A 20092-nucleotide genomic window follows, 5' to 3' on the forward strand; every position below is an offset into this window, starting at 1 on the left:
GTGATTGATTTAAATGAATTTTATCTGCATAGAGTGTAGAAGTAAAATTATGCAAACATAAAGTTAGTACATGAAAGTAAGACTTGTTTATTCTAATGAGAAAAATATATCAAAAGGTATTATTCAAATTAAGAATATGAGACTTCCTGTTTTATTTCCAAGAAGAGCTCAGGAGTTATCATTTTCACCCTTACAGCAAGAAAACATCTGAACAAACTTAAAATCAATGTATGTCTCTTCTTAAACCCAAGAGAGAATTTAAGTTGAAGGACTAACCACCCAAAATCTGGAGAGGCAGGTGAATATATACATTCAAAATTGAGATCTGCTTACTTAACGCAGAAATTGATGGAGGTGATACTGTTAGAAACCCTTAAGTGATAATTTTGACAAATTGCTGGAGGTTGAGCGTGGACTAATGTGAGAGTCAGAAACCCCTGGAGGCCTTAGCCTTAGGGTGAGAGCCCAGCACTTTTGTACATGTTACCTCAGGGAAACCCACCAGGTACTCATGGTGAAAAGCCAAGAAAAATCCTCTCTTGGATCTGACAGAAGGTAGTGAAAGGACCCATTTTGAAATATGCTGAGATCCTTCTCCAGAAGAAAAAAAAGACTTTAACAGAATCTCATTCTACCTAGGGGGAAGGGTATTTAGCCAACTCCAGCCACTAAAATACTAAGAATTAATCATAACATTATAGATTGCATCCTCTTACCTCCCCCACCTCATCACATCAGCAGGACTCCAGTCTAATGTCAGTAGATAATAGCTGAATAATCTGTAAGGCATAGGACCTACTGTCTCCCATAAAACACTAGAGGAATTTGAAGCATCTGGCATCCTGCAGTTGCAGTAAACATTACAAAAAGCTCAACTTCTAGCCAGATTAACATAAAGACTTATACTGAAGATCTTTTACCTCAGTTTCTGTTACCTGAGACATCATGCCTGCCTTTCATGAAAAATTATAAGGCATGTTAAAAGCCAAGAGGAACACAGTCTGAGAAGACAAAGTAGCATCAGAACCAGATTCAGCTATGATGTGGATTTTGGAATCATCAGACCAGAAATTTAAAATAACTGCATCAAGGCTTTAATGGAAAAAGAGACAACATACAAGAAGAGATGGGAAATGTGAGAGGAGAGATGGAAACTAAAAAAAAAAAAATCAAAATGAAATGGTAGAAATCAAAAGTTCTGACAAAAATGAATAATGTCTTCGATTGGCTCATCAATAGACTGGACATGGGCAATGACAGAATCAGTGAGTTTCAACGTATATCAATAGAATATTACAAAACTCAAACACAAAGAGAAAACTAATGAAAAATAAAGTAAAAAAATACTGTCAAAATAAGAAGTAATCCCCATTCTGTCACTAGCCATGTGGTCACACGTAAGTCACATAAATTTGGGTTTTAGAGAAATTGAGATAACAGAGAAACTGGGATAAGAGCGCTGTATGTGGCCAAAGGAGGCTGAAACAGTTTAACTCCTGAGATGCCTGTCTACTTGTTCTAAGATCTGAGATTCTAAATTTTGTTGTTTATACTAACAAAACTTTTAAAGAGGATTGGGAGAATTATTGGGGAAAAAAAATATATGTTGTTTCTACTATTAAGTTACTAAACCATGAAATAAATTAATATAAAATGAAAGAAAATATTAAAATGCTAAATGTGTCCCTAGGACATTACCTTCAAAGTGATTTTAAAGATTACAAAGTCCTTTGTGGGCACAACAGTAAGAGAAGACACAGACATGGGAGGTTTGTATGAGTTATGACTGGCAGGATGGATGAGTGGAGGTTGTGAGGAGGAGAAAGAGAAACCACATTCATGAAGAAGTGCGGTGAGCCCAGCATGTTCAGATTTCAGGAGCCAATGTTTTCTAAAAATTTCTGTTCATTGCTTTCCTACATAGGATGAGAGCTAAACTACAAAGACAATTTTAGTTCTTTCAGTTTTAACAGATGAAAATCCAAAATAGGTTTTGAAAATTATATGACTTTAGCTCTATATTTTGTATATCATATTGCAAAGCTAAACAATCCTTTATTTCAGGAGTTGGCAGACCATGTCCTCAAATCCAGCTCACCACCTGTTTTTGTACGGCCTCCAAGCTGAGGATGATTTTTACATTTTCAAATCATTGAAAAAAAAAGAAAAAGAATTCATGACACATGAAACTCATCTGAAAATCAAATGTCAATATCCAAAAATGAAGTTGTATTGAAAACAACCACATGCATTTGTTTACCTATGTTTTGTGGCTGCTTTCATGATACAACAGAATAGAATAGTGGCTTTGGAAATGGTACAGCCTGCAGTGCCAAAAAGATTTACTTTCTGGCCTTTTCCAGGACAAGTTAGTCGATTCTTTTTCTTCCTATAACACTTACTTGGTTAACTTGTAAAATAAGGTAGATGACATGAAAAGTTATCTTCAATGATACACAAAGGTAACTGCAAATTTTAAGAAATCAGTGTTTTCCTCTTTTTGCGTCGTCTCTTAGAACTTTGTCTCTGAAGTTAGACAGACATCAATTTGAATCTGGGATCCTTCATCTGCTACCACCTTGAACTTATACAAGGTACTTTACGTGTGTGAGTTCTTTTTCCCTCTACTAAAATGTGGGCAATTCTTCAGAGTTGTAAGGATTAAATGATATGACATATGTATGGGGCTTTCATATATATATATAATATACATATATATCCCTATATTTATAGTCACAGTTAATATTTTTATCATTTGGCAGTAAGAAATAAATATGTATTTTAATCTGAAATTCAAAACTTCATTTTTCGTTTTGTTTAATCCACTACTTCTAATATTCAGAGGTTTATGTAAAATTTTTTTCTTACTATGGATTAAAATCATTATATTGTGGGGACTTCCCTAGTGGTCCAGTGGCTAAGAATCTGCACTGCCAGTGCAGGGGGCCTGGGTTTGATCCCTGGTCAGGGAACTAGATCCCACATGCTGCAACAAATATCCCGCGTGCCACAACTAAGACCCGATGCAACCAAATAAATAAATATTAAAAGAAAAGATCCATTGCTATTTTTTTAAAAAATCAGAATATTGCACATAATTTTCTTAAGGACAGAGTACTGTAATACGTAACTAATATGGGTGCTGGAAAAGGTGTTCTGTTCCTAGATTATTTTAGAGGCATGTATAAGTTTTCTCTGGTTTATATCAGGCAGAACTGACTTTAGGAAATCAAGCTAAAGATCTATTCTTGCATTATTACTTGTCTTTTAACATTCTATCACACTGGTAAGATTTACTTTGAACATTCTATGGGTTAGTTTAGTATGAATTTGTGAAGTTTTTATTTCAGATTTTCACAATAAATAAATTACATTTTAGTTGTATGAATTTTTTACCTATGCATATTATTTTATAGAAAATATACTGAACGGTTTATGTATAGTTATGCATATATAACTATATATAATCATTTGCATATTAAGACAGTGTATACTTAGTCAGTGGATACTCCAACTCAAATTACAATTTTAAATCATCATAAACTACTAAAACCAAGACTCCAGCAAACGTTGTTTCTGCTTCTACTGTGCTACTCCTAGCATCCATCCTAAATTCAGTCATTTACTTATAATTAGTCCATACCAGGAAAAAAGTTAGGGCTTCAGTTTACAGTGGCTGATAGTACTAATTAAATTTCTATTCATATCTTTTGCTTGTTATTCATCTTACAATATTCATTAAGGGCCTACTAGTAATAATTAGAAATATTTAAAGCAGATACTGGTCAAGGAAGATAGAAGCCTAAAATAAGCCGTTTAATTGAGGTTACAGAGGACATATTGGAACAGAGAGATATTTAAAAGATAACAGCAGAATTTAGTTAAGTGATTAAGTATGGGTGTTATATAAAATAGCAAAGTATGATCTCTAAGATTTGACTTGAGTGTGAGTTAGTAAGCAGTTTGTCACCAATAAAGGTGGAAGGTCAAGAAAGTCAAGAAATTGTCAGAAGTCACAGAGACATGCAGGGAGATGTCTCAATGCAGCATCCTATTGGAGACATTCTGAAGGTAATGAGATAAATAAGTTTGGAATTCTGTGTAGAGTTTAAGACTGGAGATTCAGATTTCTGACATGAGCATATGGGACAAATTTCTCAGAGAGTTTACACTTAAATGACACTTAAGAGACTTTAATGGAAAGGTCTAAGAAGTAGATCAGGGACCAAAAGAAACTTTTGTCATATGCAAAAATGATAAAATCATTTCATACTCAAAATTATTCTATGGATTCAAACAGCCTACAGGATTAATATTCTAGCTTCTTTGCATGGCATTGAATGACTTCATACTCTTGCTCTTGCTATAGTAAGCAAGTATCCAGCCACAGACCTTTTTAAACTATATTGACTAGTAATATGGGATATTTGTGATTTCTTGATCAGGTCATTCACTCTTACATAATTTTGATTTATACATATTATTCCTTCTATGTAGAAACCTCTTCCTCTAATTGTGGAGCTGGCAAACATCTGCTCATCCCTAGAATTTTAATTCAAAATCTTTTAAATGGAGCTTTCCATGACCTTAAAGGAAGATTTAGTTCTTCTTTCAACAATGCCTCCACTGAGTTTTATACCATTTCTATTATGGGTATTTTCTTATTACATTTTAATTGTCATTTATATAGCTATGCCATCCTCTTGAGGGCAATGTTCTTGAGAAATATCAAAGTGACAATAATCAGTGGGGATGGTGAGATTATTCCTTAAGGAGGAGAAGCAAATGTCATAAAGGGTTGGTCAGTGAGAAGCTCCTCTGATTTCTATTCCTGGGCTGTCAGGGTCTATTATGGTCATAGAAGTGGTCCCTGAAGAAGGGAGTGGATGAAGGTCTCCAAAGACTTTAGGTGAAGAGTTGTCAGGCTATGTTAGTATCTGAGTCATTCATGAGGATATTGAAATTAGCCAGGATGGTAGAATTATTTAAGGGTGGAGAGGAAGACCTGGATTGAGTGCCTGTAGCCTGCCTCAGTGCTTGGGAAAGCATGATGTGGAAGCTAGCGGAGGTTTAAAAAGGGCAGGCCTAACGAGGATTCTCTATCCATATCATTGTTCCCATCCATTACACTCCACAAACTCCCTTCTATCTTCCTACTGCCTCTTCTGGAAATGGTGCAATTGAGCCAGCAATGTCCGTCAAAGGATATAAAGTGTGAGCTAAGAAGCAACTTTTGCATGAAGGCAGAAAAGCAGGAATTTCTCTACTGCTTCCAGAGGTCTCTTCCTACTTAAGAAAATCTGGTAATGTTGCTTCCATTTTTAAAACCTCTACTGGCTTTTCAGCACCTAAAGATAAAGCTCATGCTCACAGCACTTCCCAGTCTAATTCTGCCCTGGTCTAGTTTTATCTTTCTCTGCCCATCCCCTCCTCCTCCAAGCACAATGTGCTCTCTTTAATGAAATCTCCTCGTCCATCACTCCTCACCATTTTTTTTCATGTTTCCCTCAGTCTATGATGCTTTGTCTCTCTGGAAATTGCTCTCTTCCCTGACCCACATGATAAACTCCAACTCAAACCCAAAAGTCAGCTCAGATGCTTATTCCTTGCCGAATCTTTCTGTGAACATCCTCTCTTAGTGTTTTCATAGTACCTGGTTTATACCTCTACTCACCATATTTTATTTACAATAATTTGTTCATACCTGCCTCTCATTTTATTGTATGCTCACTGAGGGAGAGTGTCATATTTTATTCAACTTTGTCTCTTCAACATCAAGCATAAAACCTGGCTGGCTGATTATACAAAAAGGAAATTGTAGCATTTGGGGAAGGATTGTAAAGTTTTAATGTAAGCACTCTGCTTAACCAAATAGGCATTTATAAAAGTGGAGCTGTTATACTTGTATATTCTCTTGTTTTATGCCCTTCTGAATTTTCTAACATAGCCTTTTTTCTCTTGTTATTTGTTTTCAGTTTTTTTTATTATTTTTTTGTCATATGTTAGCAATAGCTTTGAAGGAAAAGACTGTAGAATATAAACATACATACAGAGATACACTTACATATGTTAGTATTCATTTAGTACTTTTGCCCTGCTTTTTTCTGAATTTCTCTATGTGTAAAACTTAATCATTTAGACAACAAATCTTAACATCCTCTAAGAAACTGCTAGGGAGAGATAAACAATCATCCCCTTCATAACTTCATAAAGAAATCTTTTTCATTCATAAAATAACTAGCGTGGTTTATTCTAAGTTATTTTTGTATGAATGTGTTATTATCACATTTTTTGTTATTTTATATTACCTTGCATCTAGTGTAAACATCTGGTCAAATTGTTATGTATGTAATTATTAACATTCATTGCACTATAAAGAAAATTATTGCATATCAAAAGGGTGTACTGAATAAGGAAATCTACATTTAAAAATGCTTTGAGTGGGCTTGTCTTGTAGCACAAAAACATACTTTTCATGAATAAAATATTCTAGGGAATTGAAATTTTAAATGACCATACTTTTCTCATTTTGTTTTCATTCAAAACAATTTTTTCTTGTACTTTTAGTAGAAACTATATAATGACAAAAACACATTTTTCAGTTTGTATTTTAAAGCCAGCAAAATTTATCAAAACAGTCATCTAAAATGCTATTAAAATTGGGGCAATAATGAAAAGTGGTTAGAAATGACTTCTAAATTCTAACCTTAGGTCTTCACTTACAAGGTGTGTGATTTTGAACAGTTTCTTTTCTTCTGAAAGTATCCCATATTTGCTTATATTTATTTATAAAACTGGGTTTACTTATATTACCTTCATTATAGGATTCTTGCTTAGTGAGATTATGCTGAAGAGCATAAGCCAGTAGAGGTTAGGAAAGCAATGAAATGAATAAAATGGCACTCTTGAAAGACAGTAGGGAGGGGTGAGGACTGTGGCAAGTCATTTAAAAGATGTAAAGTTCAAATTTTTATTTAAAAGTTAATTTATCATTATTGTTGTTATAATTATTTTTATGGTTTTCATTATTCTACCACTAGCTCTGTAATAATACAATATTATATTGTAATAAATTTTATTATACTGATTGTGTTGTGCTATATTGTATTTTGGCTTGTTCTGATTATCAGTTAAGTTAGATAAGAGCATATTGGATTAAAAATTTAAAGAAAGTTAATATTATCCATATATTTATCATAATTCAAAAACATACACACAAAGAAATAAAATAATTTCAATGATCATTTTAATACAAATATTCAAAGAAGTAAAAGAACAGATACACATAGCATTAAAAATTCAAAATAAAATTTAAATTTAAGCTTATGCAAAGGTAAAATAAGTAAGAACCTAAGTGTTTTTGGTTTGTTACCTAAACAAATCATCAATTTTTACTTGTTATTATTCCCTTTTACTTGTTCAAAAATGTATATTTAAATGAGATGCAATATGAATCTGCAAAGTGGAAAATATGAATTATGGGACATCTCAGAGTCACTGACAACACAACATAAATGATATGTGCAACCATATATATCTCACAGAACTGCCAACTGTCCTTCAACCAGATGGAATGAGAGTCAGTGAAAAAACTATTTAGAGCTGATTGAGATCTGCCTCAGGTACATGTTGATAACATTTTTACCACTGAAAGAGTCATTTCCCCTTCAAAAACATTGTCAGGGGCTCATAAACATGGGCATTCCTTAGGGAGCTATCATTATCATTGTCTTAAAAGAACATCGAGTCTGAAGAAAACAGTGCAGATTTTAGAACTGTAATTTATAATGTCATTTTGTTCATGAAAGTCTTTTTTTTCCCCTCTAGTTTTATAAAGAAATAGCCTTCGATATAAACTGTGAAACTAATAAAATTGGATAGGAGGTGCTATTCTTAGTTTATAACCACCTATGGTTTCTAATCTTTTAAGGAGTAATGCGGAAACATGTTGTTCAAAAAATAAGTGGAAGAGATAAAAGTTGTGGAGTTATTGGGGGTAAGTGAAACCAGGATTTGCCAGATGAAAGTAAAATAACTGTGCCGGCAGCATTTCAGTGAGCTAAAACATAATACAAAATGTAAGTTGGAGAAAACCATTCCTTTCATTAAGAGATTTCTTTTAATTTTTTCACTTAATCTGGATAATGTTAGCATATATATATATTTTCTCTGAGATTAGGAAGAGAATGAAACTATGTCAACCCATACAAAAGTACGAAAGCATTATACACTAACGATAGAAAAATACCTCTGCCTGTGTTTGAATTCATGCGTAGCACAGAAAATTCCAGTGTTAAAGATATCACACTTATAAGTACATAGAGACATAAGCCATTTTTATGTAAATATTTTAAAAATATATATATTTCAGAACAGAGGTTCTATAAAAATAACTTATGCATGTTTCCACAATTTTACATATTCCATGACACTATCCCTACAAAAAATGAGCAAAGAATTAGTTATAAGGATAAATTTCCCTGTATGAAAAATTATTTTTTTTAAATATTTAAATGATTACAATGCCTCATTTTAAGATGTAGTTAGAAGATATGAAATTAACTTATTTTAGGTATTATTATAAGCCATTAATTAAGTGACTGATATGCTTAATAACAATTTGTTGAGCAAACATGTTTCATAATAAAGTGCATATAAAATTCTCTGAAGGCATAGTGGAAAGTTTGGCTTCTTTTTATGAAAAGATTACAAAATGTTTTAAAACAGAAGAGACATTTAGGAAGCTGAATTATAATTAGTGGTTTGCCAACTGAGTAAGGTCCAAGGAAGGTATTCACATCAAGGAAACAAGATAAGCCAAGGTAAGAAAGTGGAAAAAAACACAGGATGGGAGGGGAATGCTAAGTCCTTCCCTATTATTCTAAGAAGAGGTAAGCAGGGATCAGATTATGAGAATATGTTATATGGTGCTAATAAATTGAAATTTCTGGTTGGCAATAGGAACTAGAAATGATTCAACATTTTTGAATATAGAATGCATGTGGAAAAAAATATGGAAGACACAAGAAAGTCAGGATCAGAAAGCTCTGTAGGCAAAATGATATCTCAGTAATATCTATCTATTCCTTCCCGAATGTCCATAAAACTGAAGTATGAAACATATAATGGGAGAAAAAAAGTCCTGATAACCTGATAACAGGAGGGTAAGGATGTGTGTTCCTTTTATATCACATATTTCAGGAAACTTAATTAACTAAACAGACCAATATTTATACAGTAGCTATTGTGTCCTAGATACTAAAACAAATGAAATATATGGATGCAGCAAACAACTAATGAAGATATTCATATACTAAGGAATGCAGATGAATAAGTAAGATCTGAGAAACAGAGAGCACTATGGAACTGATGACATGCACAATGTCCCCAAATACTACCTGTCCAAAGTTTATTCATCAGTTTCAGGCTTTCTGCTGTCAAAACTAAATAAACACAATGAAAATTAGCACCATAATGTTTTCTTCTTGCTCCTTTCACATTACAGTTTGGTAGGAGTGAGGGGGAATGTGTAGATTTTGCTTCCACATACATATATATATATATATATATATATATATATATATATATATATATGAGACAAGAATCTTGCAGCCAGAATATAAATAATTCCTACAGGTCAATAAGAAAAAGGCATACAACTCAGTTTTGTAAAAATGGACAAAAACATGAACAGGACTTTCACAAAAAAAGGATATTCAAATGGCTAATAATCAAAATGCAAAAGGAAAGGTACTTAATGTCATTACTCATCAGGCAAATGCAGATTAAAACCACACAGGTATACCACCATACAACCATTGAAAGGCCAAAAATGAAAACACGGAGTAAATCAACAGTTGGTGAGGATATGGAGAAGTGGGAACACTATCACATTGTGGGTGAGGATGTAAAGTATACAACACTTTAAAAGAAATGTTTGGCAATATGTACTAAAACTGAACATACCATAGTCAACAGAAACGGATGGACATGATGTCGACATTGTTATTAATTTGAGTTAAAAACTTACTATAAGTATAAAACAACTTACTATAAATATCATAAGTAACAAGTTACTACAAGTACATCTCATTTAGTCCTTTCAATGCCCTGCTTTTTTAGTTGAGGAAACAGATATTTAGAGAAGTTAAATACAGTATAGCCATTAAGACATATGTTTGAAGTCAGATGAATAGGCTTGAAATCAGACTCTATCACGTCATAACAGTTTACCTTTGTGTGAGTTACTTTGCTTCTCTCTGCCTCAGGTATATTATATGTAAACTGGAGATAATAAGGGTACATAGGAATATTTTGGCAATTAAGTAACATAATGCAGGCAAAACACTTTGCAATATCTTAAAAATAAGTAATACCATAATAATGATTATCATAAAAAATTTTAAATGTCTAGGAGTAAATTTAAGAAAAACCTCAGACTATATGAAGACTTTACTTCATAACTTAAAGGAAGGCTTGAGTAAATGAAGAGGCACACTGATAATGATTATGATTAGGAATCAAATTGTCTTCACAGCCTATCTTCTTAAATACTTGGCATATTTACTTCTACATACAACATAAAACATTTATAACAATGAGATGTCTATCATAAACTTCAATATATTACCCCGAAAATGTAGAGATAAAAACCTCTTTTCACTCATAACCTAGAAGGAGTAAGGAGTATAAATTGATTTTACTGCATCTCATCATCAGAGTTTGCCTTGGGTGGCCAGGGATTAACCATGGTAGCAGGTTTTCGTCCTCTGTGATTATTTCAGTTATATTAATGCCATTTATTTCTCCTTTACATTTTGAATTTCCATATAAGATTTTGTTTGAAGAAATCATTTCACTATTAATGAAGTTTGTAAAACCTTTTTTCCAGTCTATTAACTATTAATGACAAATAATTTCTCTCAAGACAAAAACACAACAAATGTTAGATCAAGGGTTTTGTCAATGACATAAGAATCAAAATAGTCTCCTTATATTGCCATTATTGTTTAACAATAAATTTTTCCAAAACAGTTTATTTAAAATAAATCTAATGAAAAATATTGAAATATTATGATACATATTGAAATATTTGACACAAATATTTTAAAATCATTATTTTTATATTATTATATATTTATATACTTAGCAGTAAGAAATAATAAAAAGGTCTTAGATTGCTTCCTCAGTGTTTGGGAACATAATGTCTGATGGGTTCTATTCTGACATTTTGAAGTATGTGTGTGTTTAAATTTTAGCACACTTCTTTTTAATGTTTCATAGTATATTCCAAACATATACAAAATGAGAAAGAATAGCATTATGATCCTTCATGGATCCATCAAACAACTTCAAGAATTATCTAATCATGACAAAACACTTCCCCTATCCTGGGTTATGTTTAAATTAGAAAAAGAAAAAAAATACCTAAACAATACAAGATTAATATACAGAAATCTGTTGCATTTCTCTACACTAACAAGGAAATATCAGAAAGAGAAAGTAAAAAAAAATCCCATTTAAAATTGTATCAAAAAAGTGTATCTAGGCATAAACTTAACCAAGGAAGTGAAAGAACTATATGCTGCAAACAATAAAACATTGATAAAGGAAACTGAAGATGATTCAGAGAAATACAAAGATATCTATTGCTCTTAGATTGGAAGGATTAATATTAAGAACTTCCATACTACTCAAAGCAATCCACAGATTTAATGTTATCACTATCAAAATATCCATGAGATTTTTCACAGAACTAGAACAAATAATTCTAAAATTTATATGGAACCACGAAAGACCCAGAGTTGACAAAGAAATCATGAGGAAAAATAATAAAGCTAGAGGCATAACCATCCAAGATTTCAGGCAATACTACAAAGCTACAGTAATAAAATCAGCATGGTATTTGCACAAAAGCAGACATATAGATCAATAGCCCAGAAATAAACTCACATACCTATGGTAAATTAATCTATGACAAAGGAGACAAGACTATATACTGGAGAAAAGACAGTCTCTTCAACAAATGGTGTTGGAAAAGCTGGACAGCCACATGTAAATCAGTGAAATTAGAACACTTCCTCACACCATATACAAAAATAAATTCAAAATGGTTTAATGACCTAAATATAAGACATGACACAATAAAACTCCTAGAAGAGAATGTAGGCAAAATATTCTTGGACATAAATTGCAGCAATATTTTCTCCAATCAGTCTCCCAAGGCAAAAGAAGTAAAAGCAAAAATAAACCAGGAACCTAATCAAACTTAAAAGCTTTTGCATAGCAAAAGAAATCATCAACAAAACAAAAAGACAACCTACAGACTAGAATAAAATATTTGCAAATGATGCGACATACAAGGGGTTAATATCCAAAATACACAAGCAGCACATATAATTCAACATCAAAAAAACAAACACCCCAATCAAAAAATGGGCAGAAGATCTAAATAGGCATGTTTCTAAAGAAGACATACAGATAGCCAACAGGCACATGAAAAGATACTTAACAGCACTAATTATTAGAAAAATGCAAATCAAAACCACAATGAGGTATCACTTCACACCAGTCAGAATAGCTACCATCAAAGAGTCTATGAATGATAAATGCTGGAGAGAGTGTGTAGAAAAGGGAACCCTCCTACACAGTTGGTGTGAATGTAAATTGGTGCAGCCACTATGGAGAACAGTATGGAGGTTCCTTAAAAAACTAAAAATAGAGTTATCATATGATCCAGCAATCCCACTCCTGGGCATACAACTGGTAAATATGAAAACTTTAATTCGAAAAGATACATGCACCCCAATGTTCATAGAAGCACTGTTTACAATAACCAAGACATGGAAACAACCCAAGTGCCCATCAACAGACAATGGGTTTAAAAAGATGTGGTACAATGGAATATTACTTAGACATAAAAAAGAATGAAATATTGCCATCTGCTGCAACATGGATAGACCTAGAGAATACCATATTGAGTGAAGTAAGTCAGACAGAGAAAGACAAATATTATATCACTTATATGTGGAGTCTAAAAAATAATACAAATTAATCTATATACAAAATAGAAACAGATTCACAGACACAGAAAACAAACTTATGGTTACCAAAGGGGAAGGCAGGGGGAAGGGATAAATTAGGAGAATGGGATTATAAGGTACAAACTACTATACATAAAATAGATAAGCAACATGGACCTGCTGTATAGCACAGGGAACTATATTTAATATCTTAAAATAACCTATAATGGAAAATAATCTGAAAAAAATGTAAACCTGAAACACAATATTGTAAATCAACTATAATTCAGTTTAAGAAAAACCCAGACATCATTTAATTTCACCCATAAATATTTCTGGATATAAATGTATAAGGGTATTAGTTTTTAAATAAATATAACCAAAATACTGTTTTACAATGAAATAATTGACAATAATTCCTTAATATCATCAAATTTTCCAGATGACCGTCCAATTCTTCTTCCCCTTCCCCTTGTTTTCTCCCAGTATGTAACTTGAAGTAATAGTTCTTCTCATTAATATCAATCAGGTGGTGTATCTCAACCTTTTTGCATTCTCTCTTCTTGAAGGAGCATTTTTAGACCTTTTTTTTCCCAGTTAACTCCCCTTCCATGAGATTTTATTACCACTAATATACTATCACTGTTTATGTGCTGTGGCCCTTTAGAGGGCCAAATGGCATTGTAATAGTTAAAATATTCTTTTCCACCAAGAACAAATTTTTGCCTTTTTGTCATACGGCTATTGTATACTATACTTTCTATTTTATAGCTATTATTTATTTTTAGTTATCCTGATAAATATGTATTTAATGCTCACCCCTCTTCTCATGCTGTCTCTACAATTATTTTTGCTCTAATACCTCATTCTCAAGTTAATTACTCAAGAATGATCTATGGGAATAGTATTCCCTGAGGTTTTGCATATTCTTTTTTTTTTTTTTTTTTTTGTGGTATGGGGGCCTTCCTCTGTTGTGGCCTCTCCCGTTGCGGAGCACAGGCTCCGGACGCGCAGGCTCAGCGGCCATGGCTCACGGGCCCAGCCGCTCCGCGGCATGTGGGATCCTCCCAGACCGGGGCGCGAACCCGGTTCCCCTGCATCGGCAGGCGGACGCGCAACCACTGCGCCACCAGGGAAGCCCTGCATATTCTTAATAGTAGTTTTTACATTTCAAAATCATTTTGGTTCATTCATGTACCTTGAACATTATAAATACGATATTTCTTTGTCTTCTGACATAAAGTGCTGCTGTCAAAATGGTTAAGGCAATTTTATTTTCTTTCCAAGAGGCTTAGTTATTTCACTTAAATGACCAAAAGACATTTTGTTTTTCTTTGAAATTTGATAATTTTTCTTGTGTTGGCCATTATAGTTTATTATTAGTTTAATATTTATTAATTTGTTATTTATTAGTTTTACCTGGTTTATTTTCCCAGGAATCAATGTGTCTTTCCAATATGTACTTTCATATTTTTTTTCACGTAAGTTTTCTTGAAGCATAGTTTTAGCAGATGTACTGCTCAATTACTTTGGTCTCTTTTATGTGAAGTCCTATTGCATATAAGCTGAATTTTTGTCTGTCTTCACATCTATTCTTTCAAATTTTTAAAAAACTCTCTCTTCATTTCCTTTTTCTCTTAAGGTAATATCTACTGTGTTTATTCATTTGTGTTCCTTCCAGTACATTCTTCAGCTGGAATTTTTTTTTTTTTCATTTCTCATTCTTTACTGAATTCTTCATCTCTTTTTCAAAGTTTAATTTTCTTTGATTATATTTCTCATGTACTCCAAAATAAAGTTATACTGCTCTTTTACATCTCTTTTTATTTTATTTTTTTAAACATCTTTATTGGAATATAATTGCTTTTTATTTTAGAAGTTATTTTAGCTCATTTTGAAACATTAGGTGATAGTTTTCTTATCTTCTGTATATTTTTGGTGTGATTTTATCGCCTGTAAGGATGGCCTTCTATCTCTTTTTTTCGTTTTTTTTTGTTTGTTTGTTTTGCGGTACGCGGGCTTCTCACTGCCGTGGCCTCTCCCATTGCGGAGCACAGGCTCCGGACGCACAGGCTCAGCGGCCATGGCTCACGGGCCCAGCCGCTCCGTGGCATGTGGGACCCTCCCGGACCAGGGCACGAACCCGCGTCCCCTGCATCGGCAGGCGGGCTCTCAACCACTGCGCCACCAGGGAAGCCCTATTTCTTATTCTCTTTCCTCTTACAAGATTTTGTATAGAATTTGACAGCAGTCCTTTTCTGCTGCTCATGTTTATGTGATACAGACTTTCTTATACTTCTGCAAGGGACAAGTGAGTCAGGAAGCTTTTCTGGTTTATGGCTCTAGACTTCTTTTTCTGTTATTTTATTTTCATGAACAGCTAAATACATAGCCTTTTACTTTAAATATATGCATCCCCTGAGCCTCTCTTCACTTCTCTTTCTTTTCCCTTTATTGCCTCTATCCTGCTCATTTTGGATTCAACCCTTAGCAGATTCTTCTAAGAATACAGTTTTGTTTTGGAAAAAAGATTTGTTAACAAAGCAAATAATACATATTTCCCAGACTACTCCAGTATCATTTTTCCAGTTCACATTTTCCCTTCCAAGTTATAATTCTATTCTCACATTAGACTGTCAAGGTACGGGGAGAACAGCTGTTGATAAATTAAGTCTTTTCCATTTTTTCAATGCTATAAGAATCCCTGCTGCTTTCCTCTGAATCTTTCTTTAAACTAATGGGTATGACACAAGTTTTATAGTTGTTGGAGACTTGTCCCTACTCAACAGAATTATGAAATCCATGGGGATTGCTGTTGCTTGGTGGAGACTAGGAGGACAAAGTCTGGAACTTTAGGGATTCATAGGGGCAGTACTTAGTGCACCATATTCAACACTGTTAGACAACAGATATACAACAAACCCTTAAAGACATAAACAGACCATTTGGTAATGATAATTTAGATAACCTCAACAGAATGAAAAAGATAAAAGTAAATGAGTAGTCCAATTTGGGTGCTAATATACACATGGAATGTGTGATGGAAAATGAAAGCACAGATTATCCAATATAGATATGTAATGTGCTACCCAATGGGGGACTGTAATTGCCATTTAGCTTAATTAACACTTTATTTTCCCCTACCATCTTTTTGGTGCTACTGTCTATGAACTGTAGGCTGATATCACTGTTTAATTCCCAAGTGATATATAAAAAGATTGACATCGTGCCACAGTAAAATGGTGGCTTGCAGGAATTTGTGTTTCCCCTGTGTCTGGGGGTGTGCATTTCTTCATCTAACCAAAAGACATGATTAGATGCTAAATAGCAGAATAGTTCACTTTGCTAACTATTCTCCATTTACTCCCCACCTACACCCCACTTTCCATTCTCCATACTTTTCTGACCTGTTCCTTTTATTAGATATTCTGACTTCCACAGCCTTTATTGCCAGAGAATCCTGGTTGCCAGTTAAGGACTGCTTTCTAACTCAGCAGTTGTATCCAGTTTGCTTCTGTTAGTTAAATGCTGTCTTCCTTTCTCTACAGATACTATCATTTCCACAGATAGTAGGAAGTCCAGTTCCATGATAGCATCTTTCACAGCTAACTCTAAACCATAGAATATGGGCCCAACTAAGTGTCACAAAAATGTTCTCCTTGTTCTTGAAAGTCATCATTAGCCAAATCCTATAATTTCTCTTTTGTGTGTATTTTTTTCTCACAGAGCAGAGACTGTACTTCCCTAAGACTCTTCTGACCAGACTCTGGTTATCAGCTTGGAGATGATCAGGAGAGGGGGCATCTGATCTTGTGGATTACAAAGTTTTTCTTATGAGACATCTGCCTCAGCTGAGGTAAAAATACGTGTATCTGCAGTAAAAGTATGTTCATAAATTGAGATTATTATTTTTATTTTTTTAGACTCCAAGACCCCAGTACTAATTTGTAACTGTGCATAACTGGACAAAATCACTTATTATTAACATATTACATATTTTGATGAATATTTGATGAATACATATAATAACAAAGATTTTATTAAAATGCTTGCTTAAACATGATAGATTGGTCTTTTTTTTACCAGTTATTTTATGTATTCATATTACTATTACAGGTTAGAAAATACAGAATTTTTACTTTTATAAAATTATTTAAATGTAATTTTGTTTCTAATTTTTAATGAAATAAAATTTTAAATGCTATTTATTCATATAAAGAAGTACATAGGAAGGGGAATGTCTTATTTAATCTATATGTTAAATTCCTGGACCTTTTCCATTTTAATGACAAAGATCTCAAAGTAAGCAACTTTTAAAAAGTTAATTAACTCTCACCATTAGTTCTCCCTTCAATGTTTTTGAATTAAAAAATTAGAAAAGACCTGATTTTCAAAAGGATTTATTACCCAGTTATTAGTGTCATTCACTTTCTTAATTCAGATACCAGTAATCCAATTTGCCCATTTGTTTGGTGTTTGGGAATTTTTACAGCATGCCAACTGGGAGACTGAATTTTAAGGGGGAAGCATGAAAAAGGAATCAACATGAGTCTTCAACACTAGGTTTAATTTCACGCAGATGACTTTTAAGAAAAAATATATTTGAAATTGAGGTTCTGGACATTGATTCCTTCCATACATAAGAAAAATATTATGCATCTTGGTTTCATAAAACCTAGCTTGAAGACCACTGTTGTATTCCTTCCTTGGATTGTCTTATAGTCTGTGTATTGATGAATCTAACTAGTTCTATTTTTCTCTTGAGATGCTCACACACACACACACACACACTCACATACGTGAAGTATTTTCCCCCTATATTTGTTAATCATTTTATTTTTTAATTAAAAAAAATTTTTATTGGAGTATAGTTGCCTTACAATATTGTGTTAGTCTATACTATACAGCAAAGTGAATCAACTATATGTATACATGTATCCCCTCTTTTTTGGATTTCCTTCTCATTTAGGTCACCACAGAGCATTGAGTAGAGTTCCCTGTGCTGTACAGTAGGTTCTCATTAGTTATCTATTTTATACGTAGTATCAATAGTGTATATATGTCACTTCCAATCTCCCAATTCATTCCCCCCCTGCTCACCCCCTTGGTATCCATACATTTGTTCTCTACATCTGCTTTCAAACTAGATCATAAATCATTAAAGACAGTATCAGGCTATGCCTTCTATACCATTTGTAGAGACATGGGACTTACACATCGAAGACAACCAACTGAACATTGACTATTAAGAGGTATTTTCTGAAGGTCAGAATACCTGCATTTTTATCCTGGTCCTGCTACTTTCCTTCTGTCATATCTGGGGATTGCTGCATAACTTCTCAGATCCTCCATCTAGTCATTGTAAAATCGGCATTATAATAGCCTTTATGTCAGGTAGTATCTGTGAAGATTAAATAATTTAATACATCAAAAGCTCTTACAACACTATCAGTAGGAATCAGAGCTCAATAAATATTAACTGTTAAATTCTTCTTTTTATCTATATCTATATCTTTATCTCTATCTATCTATCTATCTACTATCTATCTATCTATCATCCCCAGAATATTAGCTATAAGTTTAGTGGCACCAAATTTTTAACGAGACTTGGAGCAAATTTTCATATCTTTCATCATTTTGAATCCTTTTTACTTCCAACCCAAACTGATACTAACATCTCTTGAGGCTCTAAGTTTTCATGGTTCTGTTCTTTCATATCCAGCTCTTCTAGTAAAAGATGAACCTTTTGCATTGTACACTCTAACTCCCCTACACAATTTTCTGATACACAATAATGGTGAATAGGAACTCTCTGCAATCTCTGTACTCCATATAGTATCCAACTTAAGAAATAGGCCTTTAGCTGAATTTCATTATAAATCACAATAGATTTTTCTTTTGAGATAATTTAGAAAAGATTTTTTCATAGATGTAGAAAAAATTGTTACTGAAACTTAGATCACAGTTATCAGATTGTGTTCAGGGCCAGAAAGTATCCCAGATCACGTCTGTCATGAAACTGGTAAAAGAATGCAATCAAACTGTTCAAAATTAAATAAGTAAATTAAATATGCATTGAATTTGGTGTTTTACAGAAGTAAATATTCAATTAAATCACGATAATAATGATATTTTTGAAAACCTATTATATAGGACTGATGTAAATGTGGAGAGCTTGATAGGAAAAAATGGTCAAAACTGAAAGAAATCAGTTTGAGGAATCATAACAAAAATAAATTTCCACACTCATCAAGTAGATTGCTACAAGAACATGTGGTCCACTCCTGATTTCAGCCAACTCACTTGAAATGTCATTCACCTCAACATCTTTAAAAACTTAGTACAAATACCTTTCCTCTTTACTATACAGAAAAAAAGATGAAGGAAACCATTTATTATGAAATACATTTCCAAGTATTTTAAATGATTCATAGCATACCTCTTTTTTGAAAAGAAAAATAGCAATCTAAGCCCAGCAGGTTCCAGTATGTAAATCATCATGATAGCAATAACAAGGAGTGTGATAAGGTTGACTATCTTCTACAGAAAGTACTGGTGTAACTCAGCGTGGTGCACAGAGAGTATGAATGGATTAATCATGCCATTTTTATATTACCTTAAATGATTCATTCTTTTAAAAAATATTATTATTGTCCAGGCCATTTTGCTTCATAAAATCCTGTTCTTCTCATGGTGCTACCACAAAATCTTGATTAAATGAAATTCCAGAGGCATGATTATTTGATTCAAAGAGGTTTAAGGAAAGACCTCTCTGTTAAAAATCTTTTAAAAATATATAATAGTTTGTCATTTTAAAAATATAGTGTGAATGGAATATTTCATAGTTCCTTTGTGACCATGAATTTTTTGGCCCTAAGTCACCATTAGGAAAACCAATTCTCACTGAATAGCAGAGTATTTGCTGGAAGTAAAGGTGACTATACCAGATCTATCCAAATACCCCAGAATCCAAGAAATCTGTTTCATTCGTATTTATCTCGTGAAAAATTAGCCCAGAAAAAAAAAAGAAAGCTTCTTGAAGGTTTTAATAAGTTTAGTTTTCTTACTGA

Source organism: Physeter macrocephalus, chromosome 13 (genome assembly GCF_002837175.3).
Source record: "Physeter macrocephalus isolate SW-GA chromosome 13, ASM283717v5, whole genome shotgun sequence".
In the NCBI taxonomy this organism is placed as follows: domain Eukaryota; kingdom Metazoa; phylum Chordata; class Mammalia; order Artiodactyla; family Physeteridae; genus Physeter; species Physeter macrocephalus.